Source organism: Musa acuminata, unplaced genomic scaffold, assembly GCF_036884655.1.
Source record: "Musa acuminata AAA Group cultivar baxijiao unplaced genomic scaffold, Cavendish_Baxijiao_AAA HiC_scaffold_1136, whole genome shotgun sequence".
Taxonomy (NCBI): Eukaryota; Viridiplantae; Streptophyta; class Magnoliopsida; order Zingiberales; family Musaceae; genus Musa; species Musa acuminata.
The window spans coordinates 902,501-907,500 of NW_027021348.1; positions in this window are offsets into that span (position 1 = coordinate 902,501).

A 5,000-nucleotide genomic window follows, 5' to 3' on the forward strand; every position below is an offset into this window, starting at 1 on the left:
CTCCCAACTGGCTTCAGTTCGGGGAAGCTTTCGCCACTTCACCAAGTACTCTGTCTGCTCTGCTCCGTTGGGTAGCTTTATCTTGCGATCCGCCAGAATGGTTTCCACTCGCTTCTCGTAGGAGGCTGTGATGGGAGGTAGCCGAGTTGGAATACTTCGAGAAGCATCTTGCGGATCCGAATGGTAGGCCTTCAGGTTGCTGGCGTGAAGAACGTTGTGAATTTTGAACCACGCCGGCAGCTGCAACTTGTAAGAAACATTGCCTACTCTGCTGATAATTGGGAAGGGCCCTTCATACTTACGCACCAATCCTTTGTGGACTCTTTTCCTGAAGAATTGGAGTGATGCTGGTTGGAGCTTTACCAACACCAAGTCGCCAACTTTGAACTCTTGTGGTCGCCTTCCCAAGTCTGCCCACTTCTTCATCCGTTTTGCCGCCTTCTCCAAGTAAGCCCGCGCAATATCGGCATTTCGATGCCACTCCTTTGCGAAATGGTAGGCTGATGGACTACTCCCAGTATAACCAATTGCCATAGTGTGCGGAGTCGACGGTTGTTGTCCTGTGATAATTTCGAAGGGGCTCTTGTTGGATGCAGAGCTCCGCTGCAAGTTGTAGGAGAATTGGGCGATGTCCAACAGCTTCACCCAATCTCGTTGATTGGCACTCACGTAGTGCCGGAGATACTGCTCTAAGAGCGAATTTATTCTTTCAGTTTGACCATCCGTCTGGGGGTGGAGGCTTGTAGAGAAGTATAACTTTGACCCCAACAATTTGAATAGCTCGGTCCAGAATCGTCCCAGGAACCGAGCGTCTCGATCACTAACAATATTGTGTGGGACTCCCCAATACTTCACTACACCCTTCATCATCAGTCTGGCCGCCTCTTCAGCTGAACAGTGTAGGGGAGCAGCAATGAAAGTTGCATACTTTGAAAACCGATCGACCACCACAAGTATCGATCCAAGTCCCCCTACAGGCGGCAAGCTAGATATGAAGTCTAAGGAAATGCTCTCCCATGGCCTTTCTGGTACAGGCAACGGCTCCAAAAGTCCCACCGGCTTCCGTTGCTCCACCTTGTCTTGTTGGCAAGTAAGGCATGTTCGAACATACTCCTCCACATCAATCCCCATCTTTGGCCAGTAGAAGGCCCTCTCCACGAGAGCCAATGTTCTGTGAATGCCGGGATGTCCAGCCCAAAGGGAATCGTGACACTCTTTCAAGAGTTCACGCCTTAAATTGTCCACTCGGGGAACATAAACTCTATTCCCTTTTGTGTAAACAAGTCCCTCCTGGCCCCAAAATCGTCGTGCCTTGCCTTCTTTGATGAGCTGCATCAGGATAACTGCCTGGGGATCACTATACAGTCCATCTCTGATTCGAGAAAGGAAGTTGGAATGTAACTGACTTGTTTGGCCTCTGCCCTCCAGTTGTGCAGCATTCACGCACTCCACCTTCCGACTCAGCGCATCGGCCACGACATTCGCCTTCCCGGGCTTGTATTCCATTGCCATATCAAATTCAGCCAGGAAGTCCTGCCACCGTGCTTGCTTTGGGGAGAGCTTCTTCTGAGTTTGGAAATAACTCAGGGCGATGTTGTCTGTCCTCAGCACAAATCGCGACCCGAGGAGGTAGTGTCGCCAAACTCGTAGGCAGTGGATCACCGCTGTCATCTCCTTCTCATGCACTGGATACCGCCTCTCGGTCTCGTTGAGTTTGCGGCTCTCGTAGGCCACCGGATGACCTTCTTGCATGAGTACTCCACCAATAGCAAAGTCCGAAGCATCGGTATGGACTTCAAAGGGCTCTCCATAGTTTGGCAATTTGAGCACTGGTTCTTCCAGAACAGCAGCCTTCAGATCTTGGAATGCTATCTCACATTTGTCAGACCACTTCCAAGGCTGCTCCTTCTTCAGCAACTCCGTCAGTGGGGTTGCCCGCTTCGAATATCCTGAAATGAAGCGTCGATAGTAGTTGACGAATCCAAGGAAGGATCTCAACTCTGGCACCTTCTTTGGTGTTCGCCATTCCGCAACTGCTTGCACCTTCGACTTGTCCATCCGAATGGAGCCACCACCGATTCGATGCCCTAAGAATAGGATCTCAGTTTGAGCAAAGTAGCATTTCTCCCTTTTTACGAACAAAGTGTTCTCCCTGAGAACCTTGAAAATCGTCCGAAGGTGCTTGACGTGCTCCTCGAGCGTTTGGCTGTAGACGACGATATCGTCCAAGTAGACGACCACGAACTTATCCAAATACTCCTTGAATAGTTGGTTCATGAGAGTACAGAATGTGGCCGGAGCGTTGGTTAAGCCAAAAGGCATCACCAAGAACTCAAACGCTCCATACCTGGTCACACAGGTAGTCTTCGCTTCGTCGCCTTCAGCAATGCGCACCTGCCAATACCCCGACCGAAGGTCGAGTTTTGAGAAATACTTGGCCTTGCCCAGTTGGTCGAACAAGTCCGCGATGAGCGGGATGGGATACTTGTTCTTCACCGTTACTTTGTTGAGGGCTCGATAGTCGACGCATAATCGGAGGCTCCCATCTTGTTTCTTCTGGAAGAGAACTGGAGCTCCGAAAGGTGCTTTTGAGCTGCGGATGAGACCACCGCTTAGCAGTTCACCTAACTGCTTCCTGAGTTCGGCCAACTCTGGCGGGGGCATGCGGTAGGGTGGTCTCGCTGGAGGCTTCACTCCTGGCTCCAGCTCGATACTGTGATCCACGCCTCTGCGTGGTGGGAGAGTCTTCGGCAACTCGGGTGGCATAACGTCTTCGAACTCCTTCAAGACGTTCGCCACTACAGCAGGTTCTTGAATGGCCTCTTCGTTGAGTGGCTCTAGCTTCATAGCAGCCACGAATGTCAGTTCGCCCTTTCGCACCCCTTTCTTCAATTGTAAGGCCGAAATGTGTTGGGGCTCCTTGGTTCCTCTCCGAGAGACGGGAACCACGCAGGGGTCATCGCCTCCCATCATACATAGGGAGTTTAAGAACGGCATCGGCACCAACTTCGCCGCATGCATAAACTCCATTCCAAGAATCACTTGGAAGTCGTCCAGTGGCACGGCCATCATGTTGGTGTTACCGCTCCAAGTCCCGATTTTGATAGGAACACCCTTCGCCAACCCGGAGATTCGCCTGGCCTCCGAGTTCACCGCCTTCATTCGGCTTGGGCTCTTCTCCAATGTCAACCCAAGTCGCTGTGCTTCGCGATCGGCTATGAAGTTGTGGGTAGCGCCCGTGTCCACCATTGCACGGGTCGTTTGGCCATTTAGCTTAATGTCCACATACATTAGTTCGCTGCTTCCTGCTTTTTGTGCCTTCGTCTTCGTGTTCTCCCCCACTTGACCCCGCATAGCGTTCAACAGACGCATTGCTCCCATTCGGGGTCCTTGCGACTCCTCCTCGTCGCTGCTGGATTCTGAGCTGCTCGAACTAAGAGCAACAGCTTTGCCCTTGTCCGATCGGGGAGGGTGGATGGAAGCTGTCAAAGCGTTGAGTGCCTGCTTCTGTGGGCACTCCCTTACCATGTGCGGTCCTCCGCACAAGAAGCATCCTCCAGGTTTTGAGGCCTTGCCTTTTGGGTTCGGCCCTTTGTGGGAGCTCTTCTTCTTCTGTTCGCCCCCGAGATCTTTCCCTCGAGAATGTTTTGGAGGGCGATTGCTTGAAGATTGTTTCCTTCTCGCTGGGTCTTCAGAGGAAACGAAGTCGGTGAGCCTTTCTGCAGCTGCAATTGCCCCGACCACGTCGGTAACATTCCTTCGATTCAGCTCTTGCTGAGCCCATGGTTTCAGACCATCAAGGAAGCTGAACAACTTGTCCTTCTCGGACATGTCCTGTATGTCCAGCATCAGTGCAGAAAACTGCTTTACATAGTCTCGGATGGTGGTACTTTGGCGGAGTTGTCTCAACTTCCTTCTTGCGACGAACTCTGTGTTCTCCGGTAGGAACTGAGTTCTCAACTCCCGCTTCAAGTCTTCCCATGTGTCGACTCGACACCGACCTTGTTGGATCTCCTCCCAACGAGTTCGCCACCAAAGTTTCGCATCTCCATTCAGATACATTGTTGCTATTGAAACTTTGGTATCTTCAGAATCGGGCCTCGTAGCTCGGAAGTATTGCTCCATGTCGAACAGAAAGTTCTCGAGCTCCTTGGCATCTCTGGCCCCTCCGTATCCATGGGGCTCAGGTGCCCTCAAGTTTTGTGGCGGTGCAACGCGGGTGTTGCCTCCTCCCGCATTTAGCATTCTTGTGAGCATAGCCACCTTCGCCGTGAGTTCCGCCACAACGTCTTGCAAGTGCTGCACGGAGTCCTTGGTGTCATCGGACAGTCGGTCGACTAGGGCCTCGACCTTGTCGATCCTGGACTCCGCTTCCTCTTGCGAGCTCTCTACCCCAACAAGTCTTTGTTGGCCATGGTAGAGTTCCTCCATGCTCGCTTCCAGAACATCTAGGCGGGTTTCCGCCGTCGTGAGTCTCTCCTTATGACTCTTTTTTCCTGTTAGCGCACCAGATTGCGCTTCCTCCGCTCGCGGAGAGTTGCCAACTTCTCGCTCATCCTGTTCGCTGCCGCGATCCTCGTGAGCGGCTCCAACAGCATGAGAGCGAGTGTGCACATGCAGCCCACCTGCGGCTGCTTGGGGCAAGGTTCCGGCTTGCCCCGTCTTGCTTGATTCGCCACGATGCTTTGCCATGGCGAAGTTGCGAAGTTCGTTCGCTGTTCGATCGAAGAGCTTGCCCGCTCTGATACCACAATGTCACGACCTTAGCTGGAATTGCCTAAGGCGTGAGGCACCCTTGCGGCCAAAGACGCGAACTTAGCTTGCGTTGCCTAAGTCGCGGGTCACCCTCGTTGCAAAGACGCGAAACTTAGCTTGCGTTGCCTAAGTCGCGCTTTGCCCTTGCGATCTTGCTCCGCAAGGATCAGCCACTTTGTAACCTCTCGCAGGTCCCGAAGGACCTGTAAAAGAGAAAGAAAGTTAGATCGAAAGAACGAGCAACG